Source organism: Myotis davidii, unplaced genomic scaffold (assembly GCF_000327345.1).
Source record: "Myotis davidii unplaced genomic scaffold, ASM32734v1 scaffold534, whole genome shotgun sequence".
In the NCBI taxonomy this organism is placed as follows: Eukaryota; Metazoa; Chordata; class Mammalia; order Chiroptera; family Vespertilionidae; genus Myotis; species Myotis davidii.
In genome coordinates, this window is record NW_006286678.1 from 5,585,623 (window position 1) to 5,603,856 (window position 18,234).

The window sequence follows — 18,234 nt, forward strand, 5'->3', positions numbered from 1 at the left end:
GTCTTCTATCCATTTTTACTGCCCTTTATATCAAGCTGAAACTACCTCATATACATCAATCCACAGATGTTCTATAGCAAATATTTCATGACCACATATATATTAAGGTCTATTTATAAATGACCCAAAGGCAGAGAAAAAAATTTACCATTTAAAAAATTATGAAGGTATCAAAATTTAGAATGTATCTGCTTTAAAAGACATCGTCAGGAAATTAAAAAGACAAACCAAAGAGTGGGAGAAAAGTTTTGCATATCATATATTATAAGGGTCTTATTTCTACAATACACAGGACACTATTACAACTCAATAACCCAATTAAAAACTGGGCAAAGAATTTGAATAGACATTTCTCCAAAGACCTACAAATGGTCAATAAGCACATGAAAAGATGCTCAATATCATTAGTCATTAGAGAAATAAAAATCACACTTCATCCCCACTATGTTAGCTAAGATAAAAGACAGTAACAAATGTTGGTGAAGATGTGGAGAAACTGGAACCTCAAACATTGCTGCAGCAATGTAAAATGGTGCCATGCGGCCACTTTGGGAAAACAGTCTGGCAGTTCTTCAAAATGTTAAACATAAAGTTACCATATGAGCCAGCCATCCTACTCCTAGTTATACACTCAAGAGAAATTAAAACATATATTTACACAAAAGCTTGTATATGAATATTCATAGCAACATTATAAATTTGTACAGTAGCCAAAAAAGTGGGAATACAAATGTCCATCAACTAATAATAGATGGACACATTGTAGTATATACATGTAACAGAACATTTTTTAGCAATAAAAGGAATGAAATACTAATACATGCTACAGCATGAATGAACACTAAAATGCTAAGTGAAAGAAAGCAGTCATAAAAGGCTTCTTTGTATGATGTTGTATGAGTCCATTTATACGAAATGTCCACAACGGGCAAATCAACAGAAATAGAATGTAAATGAGTAGTTGCCAGGGACTGGAATCCTGGGATGGGGAGTGACTGCAAATGGGCATGGAGGTTCTTTTTGGGGTGATGCAAATACTCTGAAATTAGACAGTGGTGATGGTTACAAAAGTCTGTGAATAAAATCAAAACCGGAATTTTATGGTATGTCATTATCTCTCAATTTTATAAAAGGGTGGATTCTATGGCATATGAATTATAACTTAATAAAGCTGTTATTTAAAATTAATGTCTATCTCTCTCTCTCTCCTCCCTTCTCTCTGAGATCAATTAAAAATATATTAAAAAACACACAAACAAATTTTAAGATTAAAAGAAAAGAAAAGAGAGGAACAGCCACCTTAAAGTGTGGGGTTTTGTAGAGAGAGGTAAAATGGATTTTTTAAAGTTTTGCTATGAGATCATTTTCCCTTCACTCCTCCCATCCTTTCTATTCCTTTGCCGAGAAAACTTTGGGCTCAAATACATATGCCACAAAGATAACAGAAAGTTGGAAACACCCTAAAATTTCAATAATAGTCCATTTAAAAATGTACAGAACAGGATATCATTAAAATAATGTTGTGTTAATATGATTATTGACTTGGGAAAATGTTCACAAAATATTAAGTGAAAACAGCAGATCACAAACAGCACTACACTCTGACACCATTTTTGTAAATAAATATATCTAAATCCGTCTTAGTGCAGGCTGCTATAACAGTACCTCAGACTGGGTGGCTTATCAAAGGCAGACATTTGTTTCTCGCAGTTCTGGATGCTGGGAAGTCCAGCATCAAGGTGCCAGCATGGCTGTGTCCTGGTGAAAGCCCTCTTCTGGTACACACTGGCACCTTCCTGCTGTGTCCTCACAGGGCATAAGGGACAAGGGCTCTCTTGGGAGCTTGCTTTATAAGGGCACTAATCCCATTCATGAGGGCTATGCCCTCATGACCCAATGACCTCCCAAAGGCCCCCCTCTTACTCTCATTACCTTTGGGAGTTAGGATTCAACATATGAATTTTGGGGCACACAGACATTCAGACCATAGTGGTATGCATGGAAGAAAATTCAAAAGCATATACAACAAATGTTAACAATGCTTATCTCTGTTGAGTGATTTTGGATTATTTTTAATTTTATTCTTTTGTTTCGTCTTTATTTTCTAATTTGAATATCATAAATACCCATTACGTACATAATTCAAACAGTTTTTTTCCCCCTTTAAACACCACAGATACCATGGTTCAAGGGTTGGGGAGGGGGCTTCCCTTTACATATGGTACTAGGTTTCCCTAGGACCCAGGCCATAATCCAAGGTCTGGACTAACAGGAGCATAGGAAACTTTCTTGTACATATAGCAGTAATTTTAGGAGTACCTATGGGCTACAGCCATCACTTGATTTTCAAAGAATATTTCCCCCTTTTAAAGCACCATTTTCAAGAGGCATTCACAAGTATATACACATAGAATTTATGATTCTGACTCACAAAACTATTACTGGGTTATACATGCATTCAGATGGAAAAGCATAGTGACATACAGAGTCTAGACAGAAAGCGGATCCTCTCAACCAGGGACCAGGAACAAATGGATATGGAGGGTGATGAAGAACCTTTGGCTGGAGGGCTCTGACAGTTGTATTATAATATCATGTTTACATATCTGTCTCCCAGACTGTCCTTGAGGTCAAAACTGTGATACAGCTACTCTGTGTCCCAGACCCACACACAGTGCTGGGACACAGCAGGTGCTTGGTTCTTTGTTGACTCCAATTTTATCCATTTAAAAATTGACTTGTCTTTTTTTTTTTTAAATTGAAGTTAGGAGTTTTTAAAAATTTATTCTGGATATAAGCCTTTTTCAGGTATACAGTGCGTTCCTCCAAAATGTATACACACTTTAAGAGTTGATAGCTTAATTTTGAAAATGAAATGTATTTTAATAAACACGCCTTTATAATTACTCAAAGTGTGTGCATACATTTTTGGGGGACACCAAGTATGTCTTGAAAATATCTTCTCTCAGCCTGTGGCTTTGCCCATTTGTTTTCCTAATGGTTTTATTTATTTTTTCAAATAATAGAAACTTTTTTTTAAAAGAAACTTAATTTTATGAAGTTTCATTAAGCCTTTTTTTTTTCTTTTAGGGTTAAAGCTTTCTATGTGTCATCTAAGAAATCTTTGCCTATCCTAAGATCATAAATAAAATTTCCCGTTTTTCCCCTTAAAGCTGTATAATTTTAGCTCTTCATATAGGTTATACCAAATCTTATTTTAAGTATAAAAGTCTTTCACTGGTTTATTTTATTTTATATTTTTGTATCTCAGGGGTCTTACTGCTTCCTGATTTCCCCACAACCAAGGGAAATGCCTGCCAATCATTCCTCCATAGACAACTCGAGTTCAGCCAACTAAGGTGAAGTTCTGTAGGCATCTCATGAGATTTTATATCCATGCGTCCCCCACCCTCAAGCTTTCACACGCACATTTTTATGTATGTCATCTCACTGATCCTCACAACTCACCAAAGTGGGCAGAACCACTCTCATTTTAAAAAATAAGGAAATTGACACCCAGAAAAATAAAATGACTTGCCCAAGATCACTGTGAATAAATGAGACCATTAAGATGGGACTCAGGAATCCTAGCCTTCGACTTTTTTTCCTTGCTCAGGTAAGAATGTAAAGAGAATATATCGTACAGGTGACTTATTTCAAATACCATAGAGCACATTTAGCAAGAACACACCTCTCTGACTTCTTCCCTGGGAGTGACTTGTTTAATACAACAGACAAGTTTAATACTGTGGCCCGTGAGCTCTAATAAAGGTGAAGGGAAAACAAGGAGGTGGAAGAGCTCTTTTCACAAGAGCTTCTTACATAATTTGCATTTACCCACTTTTCTTTTTCTAATCCCACTGTCCCTTTCATATCACTGCTCCAGGCTCTAATAACACTCCTTAATCCCACCTCTTGCCCTAGTTCCCAGCCCTCATGTCTCTGCCCCATTCACAGTTCCCCAAACCCTTTCCCCTGCTCTGAAGTTCATATTCCTCAGTGCTTCCTGGGAACTAACACCTTCCTACAACTTCCCAGTATACTCCTCAAACAGACACGTGCATAATTAGGACATTTTCCCCATTGATTTCTGGAGAGAATGGGAGGGAGAGTGAGAAACATTGATGTGAGAGAGACACACCGATTGGTTGTCTCCCGCACGTGCCTCTATCGGGGCTGGGGAACCTGCAACCGAGGTACATGCCCTTGACAGGGAATCAAATTCGAGACCCTTCCGTCCGCAGGCTGACACTCTAACCACTCAGCAAACTGGCCAGGGCTTAGCGTATGTTTTTGAATCTCCCACTAAGGTGGTCAAAGGAAATGAGAATGTAAGGAACTCTTTCTATCTGCTCAGCAATAGGGTAACTCTGGGCAGGAAAATGTTCCCAAACTTCAAAGACAGGTTTCCCTGACTTTGATCATCAGCATTTTCAGCCACAGAACCCCTCCCCTCTTTCCTTGGCCTCCTAAAGGAGGATGGGGAAGACAGGGCGCTCAGCTGCTGCTCTGCAGCAACCTGACCTTGACCTGAGGCCCCGGAGGAGCCGCAGTAGGACCGATAACCTTTTTCCTGCCAGGGTCCTCTCGTGGGCAGGAATGGAGGGAAGAGAGCAGGAGGGTGAATTCGGGAGTGTCAGCTTATGCTCAGGTCTCTTCCTGTTAGAAATCTAAGTCTGTATAAGAAGACTGATTATAACAGGTCGGGTGCCCTGGGCATTACAGGGACTGCCTCCCCCTCCTTCCCCCACACTATGGAGCCTCTTGGCCAACATTCTTTTTCACTCCATCCATCCTTACTGGTGGTTCCCATGGTGCCAGCCGATACAGTATGTGTGTCTATGTGCATGTGTGCATGCGTGGAAAGAAAGGATGGGCTGCATGCTTCCCGGCCCTTCCTCTGGAAAGCTGCATGGATCCTTGCTTATTCTCCATCATAAACTTACACCAGTTCTAGTGGTGTCTCCTCCCATTAAGCCTTTGTTTCTAGATCTGACCCCCTCCACCAGGACCCGCGCTATAGCAGCTTCATTAGAAATGCCCAGAAAGGCAGGAGAGGCTCTTACTTCTACACACACAGACACACACACACACACACACACACACACACACACACACACACACAGCATTAGCCCAGCCTCTGCTTCTACCCATCTCTGCATCGCACGCAGCCCAGATATATGCATGGATGAGCTTGTCTAATGTCTGCCTCTCATGTTCGATCTCACTCTCTTTTTAGGAAGGACAAAGCCAACCCTAGAAACTAGGGTCCAAATGTGCTGATCCGTTATCCTTCGATGGCGCCCCGCCCCTCCCCCAGCCCGGCTGAGCCATACCTCTGTCAGGAGCCGCGCTGAACCCCAAGCTGCTCCGTTTGCACTCCGACCAAGCGCTACCGTGACAGCTCCAGCTGAGGGACCACACAGCGGGGACGGGGCTGGTTTCTTAAGGTCTGATTTCTGTTAATACAATGGCATCGTTGCTAATGCAAGGAGGCTGCGCAATCCCAGCCCCAGTATCCTTGCTGCTGCCGCTGGTGCTGCGGTGACGTTGCTGCTAAGGGAAGAGGGGAGGGAGGAGCAGGCGTGCCCACAGCAGCGCTCAGCCTCCCTCCCTGTCAGTCCCCGAGGGCCTTCAGCCCAAGGAAGGGGGAGGGCAGTCAGTCGGCGCTGCAAGATGGGAACTCTCAAGGCAGCAAAGGAAATTAGGGAGAACACTGGGCCTAGCTCCTCTCTTGTCCTTCAGCGTCTCAGGAAAAAGTCTGGGCAGAGGCTTAGAGTTTCCTTCCTTCCTGCGGCCCCTCCTTTTAGATTTTAGCCAGAAACCGCTCCCCCCTCTTTTGCCCACTCCGAATGACTTCTTGTTTTCCAGCGTTTTCCTTTCACTGGGATTCCAGACTAGCCTCAGGGTGGAGCCGCCAGCTGGGCGGGGGTTCCTGAAGCCCTGAAGGGAGGCTGCAGGGACCAGCAGTCACACCAAGTTCAGTCTTTAAGGAGGGGATGCCCGTCTGGACGTAGCCTCTTAGTCTGTTTCAGAAAAAAGACTGGGTCAGCCCTAGCCGGCTTGGCTCAGTGGCGGACTGAAAGGTCCCGGGTTCAATTCCGGCCAAGGGCATGCACCTGGGTTGTGGGCACATCCCCAGTAGGGGGTGTGCAGAAGGCAGCTGATCGATGCTTCTCTCCCATTCTCTCCCATCGATGTTTCTAACTCTATCCCTCTCCCTTCCTCTGTGAAAAGACTGGGTCATAGGCAGGCTTCTTCTACACACTGGGGAGGCAGCATCCATCCAGGCCAACAGGGTGGGGAGCCTATTTTCTAGGGAAAGGAAGTGGTCTCCCCTAGGTCAGAAAAAAAAATCTCTTCTGCCTGTAGACCCTTTAACCCTTCCCTGCTTCACCCTCTCAGGTTCTGGGCCAGGTTTGTGGGAATCAGTAAACAGGAGAGAAGCCACAGCCAGAGCCAGTTCCACAGTTCCACAGTTCCACAGTAAGTAGCAGCCTGTCTCTGTCCACTTCATGCCACTGCCCGCTGCTGCCACCCTTGAACACAGAGGTGGTCTCAAGCTGGGCTTGGCCCCTGAGCACTAGCCCTGCGTAGGGCTCCTCCCGGTGTTGACCACTCTCTGGACTCCATAGCCATGCCCTTGGATTTCAGGTCACTAGAGAGAAGGCTTGGGTCCACTGGCCAGGAACATAGCAGCCACCACACAGGATCCAGGAGAGATAGAGTTCCTTTCCCTTTATTGCTTCTTCTATATCCGATGACAGTGGTCAGCAAACTCATTAGTCAACAGAGACAAATATCAACAATACAACGATTGAAATTTCTTTTGAGAGCCACATTTTTTAAACTTAAACTATATAGGTAGGTACATTGTTATTAACTTAATTAGGGTACTCCTAAGGCTTAGGAAGAGCCACATTCAAGGGGCCAAAGAGCCGCATGTGGCTCGCGAGCCACAGTTTGCCGACCACTGCCCTATGAGACTCATGTGCTCACCGATGGTAGGATGAGATGAGCTGAATTGTACAGAGAAGAACGGAAGTGGCTAAAATGCCAAAACCTATCTCCAACCAAGACTTGTCTGAGGGGCCATGGACCCTTGATCCTACAAAGCAGGAAACAACAAGGAAGGGAAGGAGAGAGGGAGGCTGCTGTTCATAAAACTAACCATTAATGACCCTTGCAGGGAAAGTAAAAGGAGTAGAAATGGTGTAACTGTACTTCCCTCTCCCCTAGCTGATTCTGACCTCCAAAGGGTTTGAGTGAGCTGCTGCAGATTAGGGCAAAGTCGAGTTCCATGACCAAGTGCTTGGAGTTCTAACTTATTATAAGAGATCCGGGCCCAGGGTCTTTGTCCAGAAATTTCTGTGAGGCTAAGCCATGCATCGCACTGGACAGCCACGACTTATGCAGTGTTTCCCGTTGCCTATATAGAAGGTGGTAGCTCTCATATTTGCCGTACTTGGCTTATTCATTACAGGCCGCGTTGTCACCCACTTTCCACCTACTATTGCCTAAGATCTATAGGGCTTCTGATGAAAGATCAAATTATTTAAATACAAATACTATCACATTATAAACCTCAACTGCCTCTGAACTAGTCTTCTCACTTGCAATTTACCTCCTAGTAATGCCAGATTCATCTACCTAAAGCACCTTTTTTTTTCAATATGTCACTCCTCCTGTCCCTTTTAATGGTCTCTCATTACCCAGAGAATCAAGTTCAGACTCCTCATTTTGTCTTTCAAGGCTCTCCATCTTGCTTTTCTACTCCTTCTCTACCCAACCTGACTTCCTTCATCCCATCATTTAGTCCTTCAAACCTGTTTCATAAGCTCATTTCCACTTTGTTCAGATTCTCCTGCCCGTTACAGTTGTCTATACTCAGAATTATCCAAAACCTACACGGCCCAGATCATCTCCTCCATCAAATCTTCACTGATCACCCCAGAGCCAGAAATTATCTTTCTATCTTCTGAACCTATGGCTTCAGGTTGTTGATTTTACAGACAAGAAAAAAAAACAAACCACCCTACAGAAACCAGGGGATCAATATAGAATTGCCAATTTCTCATACTGCCAAGTAGCATCATTTAAAAACACACACAAACCTTACATCAGCCTGGCTGGTATGGCTCAGTGTTGAGCTTTGAACCAGGAACCAAGAGGTCACTGGTTCCTTTCCCAGTGAGGGCACATGGGTTGCGGGCTCAACCCCCCAGTAGGTGGTTATGCAGGAGGCGGCTGATGTTTCTCTCATCAATGTTTCTATCTCTCTATCTCCCTCCCTTCCTCTCTCTCTAAAATAAATAAAATACATATTTACAAAGACACACACATTACATCAACTATTATCAGAAACTAACATCAGTCCTCGACAGGTTTAAGGATTAAGGAAATCATTTCTCACTTGACATGGCTATCCTTTTTTTTTTTTTTGCATTCTGCCTAATGTCTCTTAAAGACTGCACATTCCAAGTTATATTCATCTTTGTATCCCCAATATTCAGTGCATAGGACAGTATAATTTTTATTTTGTGTTCCTTATAAAACCTAGCACCATGCTTGGTATATAGAAGGTGGTTAGTCATAGTCTTGTTCAAGAAGAATAGTCCAAAAAGAGATGTGCCTTGAGTGTAAATGAATGTGTGGTGGGTAGTTCTGACTCAAAAAGCTTGGAAGAGAAGACCCCTGCTGTTCATGTAAAAAAAAAAGGTCAATTTTAAAAAGGTATCATTAAATATTGGGGATCAATTCATAAATTATATAAATGTTGAAGCACTATGTTGTACATTTGAAGCTAAAATAAAATCATATTGGATGTCAAAAACAAAAAAGAAGCTTAGGGAAAAAAAGAATAACTCTTCATGACCTTGAGTTAGGCAACACATTCTTGGCCAATAAAAAATAGTAAGGTTAACTTCAAAAAAAAATTAAAACATTTCTGCATCAAAGGACACAATCAAGATAGTGAAAACACAACCCACAGACTGGGAGAAAATATTTGCAAATCACATATCTGATAAGGAAATTCTACCCAAAATATATTAAAAATTCTTACAACTCAACAATAAAAAGAACATAACCCAATTAAAATATGGGCAAAGGATCTGAATAGGCATTTCTCCAAAGAAAACATACAAATGGCCAGTAGCACATTAAAACAATCTCAACAATATAGTTATTAGGGAAGTGCAAAAGAAAATTAAAATGAGATACCACTTTACCATACTAGACTGACTAAAATAAAAAAGACAGACAATAACAAGTGTTGATGATGCAGAGAAATTGGAAACCTCATATACTGCTGGAAGGATTTTAAAATGGTGTGATCACTTTGTCTTTTTTTTTTTTTTAAAAATATATTTTATTGATTTTTTTACAGAGAGGAAAGGAGAGGGATCGCGAGTTAGAAACATCGATGAGAGAGAAACATCGATCAGCTGTCTCCTGCACACTCCCCACTGGGGATGTGCCCGCAACCAAGGTACATGCCCTTGACCGGAATCAAACCTGGGGCCCTTGTGTCCGCAGACCGATGCTCTATCCACTGAGCCAAACCGGTTAGGGCCACTTTGTCTTTTATCTTAGCCATCACAGGCATTGTCAACCCAGGAACCTCAAATAATTCTCCCTTTCTTTCGTTTTCAACACCAAGATTCTTTAAAAAATGAACTATGTTAACTCTTTTTTCCCCCTAACTATTTCTTAAGCACCAGAAGTCTGCCTTCTTGTAATACTTGAACTGTCTGAAGCAGTATAATTTTTGAACTTACAATATTTAAAATGTTTGACACTTTGGGTGGTGAACACATAATACAATATACAGATGATGTATTGTAGACTCATATACCTGAAACCTATTTAATCTTATTAACCAATCTCCCCCCCAATAAATTTAATAAAAATTAAAAAATAAGATGGCACATTCTATATAATAAAAGGTTAATCTGCAAATCAACCAAACGGCTGAACAACTGGGGGCTGTGACAGGCACTGACCACCAGGGGACAGACGCTCAATGCAGGAGCTGCCACCTGGTGGTCAGTGCGCTCCCCCTGTGGAGCTGGGCTCACAGCTGGCGAGTGCAGCAGCGGTGGCGGGAGCCTCTCCCGCCTCTGCGGCAATGCTAAGGACCCCTTGGGGGATGTCTGACTACTGGCTTAGGTCTGCAGGGAGCGGGCCTAAGCCAGCAGGTGGAATCCCCCAAGGGGTCCCGGACTGTGAGAGGGCGCAGGTTGGGCTGAGGGACCCCACCCCAGTGCACAAATGTCGTGCACCAGGCCTCTAGTTATTGTATAAAGAGCGGTGACCAAATATAGTACAAGTTAATCCTTTTATTCATTACAAAAACCTATTGAAGTTGCTTCTTCTCTGAGCCTCAGTTTGTTTACCAATAAAATATGAATAATCATAAAAAATAAAATAAATGTCTGACACTATTTACCTCACATTACTATAATAATGTTCACTGCAGTATTACTTACAACAGCAAAAAACCACACAAAACAAAACAAAAAAAACAACACCTGAAAATATTCTAAATATCCAATAGAAAAATGGATAATTAAATAGTGGTCTAGCAATGCAATAGAATATAGTGGAACGATAGAAATTATGTTTATAATAAATGTTTTCTGGTATAGAAAAAGGCTTAAAAGAGAATTAACAAGTAGGATATCAAATTATATAGACCTTTGCTACTTTCATTACAGTGAACACGATATTAAAGGACTCCCTTATGCAAAAAAACTAAATTCTGTATAACATATACTTCAAAAAGCATTTCAGGACTCAGAGTAAAGAGGAGAAATATCCGAGTCTGCTTCCCCAGCCGGGGGAAAAAGTCATGAGCAAGGGGGTAAGTAAGCAAGGGGGAGGACCAGAGCTCCTCGCGGGCCAATTTCCCAAGCATTCTAATTGTGTGGTCAGAACGACAAGCTCTGGACCACTAGAAAGGTGAGGCAGCTAAATCCGAGACTCCCACATGAAGCTGAGACCCTCAAAATAAGCTCAAGTGAGCCAGGGTTGGTGGTTCCCTACAACTTCTGGCAGAAGCAGAAACAAATCTTCTTTGGAGGAAAATATCCCCAACTATGTTGATGGGATTCTCAAAATTAAAGAGCAAGCAAAAATTAGTTTACATCAAAGATCATGAATGTACATGTAATCAAGATACTATGAGCAAGTGACAGAGCAAACAACAAATAATACATTTAAATGGCAAGAATTTCAGATACTGAGAATGTCAGATACAGAATACATATCAGATATATAGGAAATGCTTTGAATAAAGGATAAAAATCTCAAAGATAACCTAGTAGCAAGAGATTATTAGAGAGATCCAGGGGTAGTGAAAATAAAACATATACGAATATAATCATTGGTTACTAAGCATTCCTATGCCTGGCCCAGCCTATTTTATGGGGAGTCACTAGGTGATAAAAAGGATGTGGAGACTAAGGGGAGATACATCACACCTCCTGCAATGGATCTAACAGTAGCCTACTCAAAACAGTGTGTGAAAGTGCTCTACAAACTATAAATGCTTTACAGAAATGCTAGCATCCATTGATAATTTTTGACTGAATTGGTTATTTACTCTGATGGTTGAAAGATAATGATTTTCTATTATTCCTGCTACATTTATTAGTTGTCATTCTAATGTAAGAAAGATTTACCCCTTCCTTCCTTCCTTCCTTCCTTCCTGCCTTCCTTCCTTCCTTTATTTGGTATCAGTACAGACTCTGGGATTCCTTTTTTAAAATTCAATGGGTCATAAACTATTGCTGATATTCTTGATTTTGATGCTCCAATTGTCCAGATTTGGCACTATTTGCTTTTATTTTTGTTCACTGTGAAGACCTTTTCAAAATTACTATTTATTTTGGAATCATTTTTAGAAAAGTTGCAGAGATAGTTCAGCATTCCTGAACGTCCTTCAACCAGGTCTCCTAATCTGCCATCTTACATAATCATAGTACATTTGCCAAAACAAAAAGTTAACATCGAGTATATTACTATTGACTAAACTTGCAGGCTACTTGGATTTTGCCAGTTTTCCCATTAATGTCCTTTTTCCATCATTTGACTTTTAAAAAAATCTAAATGTATATAAAACTTTCATTAATTAAAAAACAAAATAGCCCAGCCAGTGTGGCTTCGTGCTTGAGCATCAAACTATGAATCAGGAGGACATGTTTCTGTTCCCAGTCAGGGCACATGCCTGGGTTTTGGGCTTGACCCCCAGTGTAGGATGTGCAGGAGGCAGCCAATCAGTGATTCTCTCTCATCATTGATGCTTCTATCTCTTTCTCCCTTCTTCTCTAAAATCAATACAAAATATTTAAAAAAAGAGAAAGATCTGCATTTCCCACATGAAGTAATGTTGAAAATCACCCAGGCTAACTTTTAGTGAAATCGCAGTACTAAAAAATACATAATCTATGCGGTCCTAGGCGACCTCTGTCCCTAGTCTTTCCCAATAATCACACTGCTTACCTTTCACGTCGGGATGTTCTTTGGAAATCAACAGGAAGGACTTTTGCTTGTGTTGACCTAGTATTCTCTACACCAGCAACAACCTATGTTAGGTAACTCCTTTTAGACATGTTTTCATCTCAGACTGCATGACTGATTCCAACGGGAAAAGTCAGAAGTGCTCAAAACATAAATCAAAATAAACTACGATACACTATCTACTCTTCTCTGATCTAGAAGCTTCCCAAGGTCATTAATTAATGTCATCTCAGGAGTCAATCAATCAATCAGTCAAATAAACAAGCAAGCCACAAGTACTGTGTGGCTCCTACTGTGTATAAAGCACCATGATGGATGTTCAGGATTAAAAGCCCAACTTGAGTGGCTCAAAATTTTGTCAAAATCATTGCCAACATGCCTCTGGAGAGGGCTAGGGAAACAAGAACGATGTTTCAGGATGTGAGATAAGGGTTAGTGCAATGGTTTCAAACTTTTTCAGCCCCAATACATAAAACAGAACTACTCTGGTGGAAGGAGGGAGGCCTAAGACCCAGACACTCCAACTCTCGGGCCTAGAGGAAGAGATTCTGAAAACCTGGACGAAGGCAAGACTGAGCATGGCTTGTTGGGTTGGAGAACTGGGGGCTGGGACAGATGATTAACTGTCAGAAAGCGTCTCTTCTCTTTCTTCATGACTCTCCAATCAAATATGTTTGGGAAATGATGTCGATTAGTTGCACTAACAACAAAACTTACTTCTGAGTACAGAAATGGTCCTTCTGCATGAATTTGGAAAATCAGTTTGTAAACGGCCTCCCAAAGTTCTATGTGTCTATGGGCTATAAGATTTGATGGAGACAAGTACTTACCTCTGAAATGTGTTGAAAGGTGTGGAAAGAATGTGGAGATTTAAGAATTCGTGGTAATAGTGATCCTGGGGTTGTCTGGGCTGAGTTGCAAGGAAAGAATAAACCGGCTGTTAGATGCCCGAGAGCACCTGGCTACGGCACCAGGAGTCTGGTTCTGCAAACGGAGTAGCAGCCACCCTCCAGGAGCTCATCTGCCTTTCCTCCGGGTTGTGTGTAGCTGCTCCTCGCTGAGGAGGCCACTGTTTTGAACTGTGCTATGCTATTTTGGACTAATAACAAGTGAGGCCAGCCAGCTGCTGGGAGTGTGGAAAGAGACCCGGTCTGCAGGGCTGTCCTAGACACACCCAGCTGCTTCCTTATCAGGCCTCTCAGATACAGAGTCCTCTTTCCAAGCACAGAGCTTGTTTTGCTGTTGGCTTCTCAGCAATGTTACAGAAAGGTTCGGCTAGAAGTTGATTCCTAAAAGTCAATAACCAACATTCCAGAAGAAGCCTGGCTCTAAAGTAGAATGGGCTCCTTCCTAAAGCCACCTGGTGTGGGCATGTCTTCTTTCCCCCAAGTTTACCTCCTCTCTTGTGAACTGGAAAGATGCAGGCATCTTTAATGCAGTCAGAACTACAGAGAACATCCAGGGGATGTGGACAAAACGGGGCCGCATGCTAACCTGACTAACTCGGGGAAGGCCTACATGGCGGTCTTGCAAACTCAAGAGACCTAACATAACCACAAAGGATGGTGTAGTCATGTCCTAAGCTGCTATCTTCCCTGACAGAGATCAACTTGGATCTTTCCCGAGCCTACTGTCTTTTTGATGTAAGATAACATACCTGTGGAAAATCAGGTAACTTGTAACTTCCCTTTCTGCAGACCCCTCAGGGCAGAACAAATGGCACGGGGGTGCAGACCACAGATTCCCTCATTGTTATTGTCATCTGTTAATTGTTGACTGTCAACTGTCCTGCACCCACCTAAGAAAAAAGAAGTCTGTGTCTACCATTTTACTTTTTATCCAATCCCAGAGGTTCCCCCCTGTGCTTTCTCCCACCTCCCTAATCTATCACCAATTGAGTTCATGTAACCCACTTTCGGCTCCGCTTTTAATTGTAAAGTATAAAAAAAGGTGAAAAAACCGTCTTTCTCGGGAGCATTATCTGAATATGTTGAGATTCTGCTTCCCCCAAGTGTAGGCAGTTTGGCTCAAATAAACTCTCAAGAATTCCTTACAGATTTGAATGTTTCTTACGTTAACAGGGAGGAACCCCAAAAGGCTCCAAGCCTTTTATTTCTTAGGCTCAGCTATGCTTGAAGCTCCAAAGACCCCAATTCAATGGTGGAGACTGCATCCCTGGGAGTTACACCCAGGAAAAGAATAAACTAGAAGCCACTGACCCTCACTGAGTTGTAAAGGGTTGCTTCCCTTTATTCCATAAAAATATGACAATAAACTCAACTTTGTCCCAGGGTCTCTCTGCTCCAAAGGGGAGTATACCTAGGAAAAAAATTCTTCTCTTTCACTGATCCTGCCAGCAACTGTATGCCTTTCTCCATTAGGTCAACCATTTGACTCCCTCCGTAGCCCAACTCATAATACCTATTTGGAGGCAGAGGGCTGAATCAGATGGCCTCCGAAGGTCCCTTTAAACTCTTTTACAAACCAAGTCAGGTTAAAACCTGCGGCCCAAGGGAAGGTTCTTATGCAGGGTGCTAATAGTTGTCCTCCCTTTCGTCCTCCTGCCTTTCAACATATAAAGATACATACACACACACACACACACACACACACACACACACTGCTTGGCTTCCAGCTGTACAGTCATTAAGTCTCTAGAGGTTGAGAATTTGCTGTAAATCCCATTTCTTTGGAAGACATACGTTAGGGAGAGAGAGGAAGACTATAGAGAATTAGGAAAGATTTAGTTCCTGCCCTGACAGACTGAGTTCTTCAGATGAGAGGATGGAGGAAGCAGCAGTGATGAGGCCCACAGGATAGAGAGACGGACAGAGAAAGCCTCCTAACGCTAGGTGTAGTGAGCAAAGGGACGAGAGCCATTAGGCAGGAGGGGGTGCTGAAAGGTCTGCCACAGGCTGCGGGGCTTGGATGTAGTTCTCAAGCGGGTATTTGCAGGAGTGAGCGAGCTGGGACAAAAGAGGCCCTTACGCTTCTCCTTGACTGTTCAGTGTGGTCAGCTCGGTGAGGGTCAGTGGCCTCTAGCTTGCTCTTCCTTTGGTTGTTCCTTTTGGCTCCAGGAAGCAAGGCCAGTGCTCTTTGCTTCCCCTCCCCCCAGGCACTGGACTGAGGCCTGCGGGTTGGTAAGCTGCTATCCAATCACCCTGTCAGAAGCGGTAAATAAAAGGCCACATATGCACAGTGAAGTGGGGTATGAGAAGAATTTAGATTGAATTACACAAGCCAGTTGTGGAGACAGGGTGGGGAGGTAGAGAAAGAAAAGAGAGAAGCCCTTCAAGGAAATATTTTCATTCGAGCACACGCCTCCCTCGGTGTGACTACTAGACGCCCTCAAAGCCTTGCTCTCCTAGGTTCCAGTCTGGACTTTTTCCCAGCAGAGGAGTCACTGTCCCTGAGACCCCTCAGAGTCAAAGCCTTTCCCAGAGGTGACATATCTCCCAACGACGTGGCAGTCTCCGTGTCCAGCTCGCCGTTCGTAACAGCACTGGGACGGCCTTACTAGCAGGTGGCAGCAAAGACTACTTCTGTGTAGTTATTTGATGTTTGCTTTAGTTATAGGATTAACGTGAGAGTAAATTGATGTTTACTTAAGCAGAAGATTTTTTAAAGCAGGCGGCAGGAGTCTGGCCTGGGCCCCGCACATTCAGGAATCTAGGTTCTGTATGATTCAGAGCATGGATGTTGGTGCAGATGGGTCTGGGTCCAATTTGACACACTGCTTGCTGGCAGTAGACTTTGGGAAGTTACTCAACTTCACTAAATTTCAGCTTCCTCATTTGTAAAACTGTCATGATATTTCCCCTCAAAGGCTTGAGGTAGAATCGAGTAAGATATTGTATGTAAAGTGCCTGGCATAAGGTAAGTGTTCAGTCATGGTCAACTATTATTATTATTTCTTTGGCAGAGGACAAATGGAGTCCTTTCCTCTCTCCTTTCCTAACTTCCCAGAAAACCTAAGGGCTCTAGGTCCAAGGAACCAGCAGACAACATCTCTTTAAAGGAACCAAATGAGTCCTAGCTGGTTTGGTTCAGTGGTTAGGGCGTCGGCCCACAGACTGAAGGGTCCCAGATTCGATTTCAGTCAAGGGTACATACCTCGGTTGCACGCTTGATCCCTGCCCGGTTGGGGCATGGGCAGGAGGCAATCTATCGATTCTCTCTGTCTCTCTCCCTCCCTCCCTCCCACTCTCTCTAAAAATCAATGGAAAAAATATCCTCAGGTGAGGATTAACAAATAAAATAAAATAAAATAAAATAGCCAAAGGAAATGGAAAGAGTCATGTTCCTTTTTTCCCTTCCCAGCAGTATGACTGAGTTAGTCATCCTGTGTCAATTATACTCTGGACTGCCAGGCTGGCCCTGGGAGCCGAAGGCTTTCCCAAACCAAGGATACTAATTCATCTCTAGTATTACCTGCTGTGGGGCATGCTCCCAGACTAATGGTGCTTCTCCAGGGGCCCCAGATCAGATCCCAGTAGGTGTAGCAAAGAAACGGTCTGATCCCAAGCTGGCAGGATAGGTCTGTCCAGGCTGTTGTCTGCCCATCACAGCTGCCTGTGAGGCCTATGGGTTAATAATAGCAACTCTGATGCCAATGGATTAAGACAGCACTGTAGGAGGTGTTTATTTTTACACTCTGGCGTCAGTATCAAGTTCTACTGGTTACTGCCCAAATCTAGGGCAGCTTCCTGCTATAGGAGTGGCCCCAGGCTTCTTCGGGATGCTAAGCTGGATTCTGAGGAAGCGAGCCTGGTTGAGAACAGTTCACTATTAACAGGGACAGGGAAGGGGAAAGAGGAAGAGCTGTCATATGTCTAGTTGTCTGGTCCCAAGGGACCACCTGGATGTCAGGTGAGTGTTTTTTTAAAAAAAAATATATATATTTTTTTATTGATTCCAGAAAGGAAGCGAAAGATAGAAGCATCAATGATGAGAATTACTGATCGGATGCCTCCTGCACACCCCACACTGGGGATTGAGCCTACAACCCAGGGATGTGCCCTGACCAGGAATCAAACCGTGACCACCTGTTTCACAGGTCGACGCTCAACCGCTGAGTCATGCAGGCCAGGCTGAGAGCTGTTGTTTATAGCATTCTCCTGAGTCAGGTAGGCCCTGTATGATAAACCTAACACATTGTTTTGGAAGGGTGAGCGCGCGCATGTGTACACACACACACACACACACACACACACACACACACACACACACACTGGTTGCAGTGAAAGAATCTGAATAAAATCAAGGGCAGATTGGTATTCAACTTCCAGAAGCTCAGCCTGTCAGCCATTAGTCCCAGAGCTTTTAGCAGGTGTATCAAACCCCTTGAAAACTGACTTGGCCAGAACTTCCTTCCTGGACATGACACAATAGGATAGAAATACCAAGAAACCAGCCCTCATGTGGTCAGGAGCCAGTGCCCAGAAGATTTTCCCCGAAAGCCTCTTTATCCCCAAGTCCTAGACACTGGAGTCCCAGAGGCCTTACACTTTGACAACAGTACCTGGAACTCTGTGGATATCCCACTCGTTGCCCTGAAAGGCAGCTCCTAACACAGATTTCATCTCGTCCCATTAGGCAGACGGGTGTGAGGAAGCTGACAGCTGGACAGCTGATGTAAATAGATGTAGACTGGCCAGCTGAGGGGCCGTGCGCACAGCAGACTGCGATGGAATGACAAAAATGTCCCACACA

General features: G+C 43.1%; 1 protein-coding gene across 4 annotated transcripts in view; it reads right to left on the reverse strand.

Moving 5' to 3' along the window:
- Positions 1-13,435, reverse strand: part of RUSC2 (RUN and SH3 domain containing 2) — a 31,108-nt gene extending 17,673 nt beyond the window's left edge. The window contains exon 1 of one of the 4 annotated variants that reach the window (XM_006758516.2): positions 13,353-13,435. The gene's annotated coding sequence lies outside the window, so the exon portion shown is untranslated. Of the gene's footprint in view, positions 1-5,336; positions 5,756-13,352 lie in introns of those variants that run through there. The other 3 variants (XM_006758514.2, XM_015560539.1, XM_015560538.1) reach the window with 3 other exon arrangements.
- Between the last annotated feature and the right edge of the window lie 4,799 nt (positions 13,436-18,234).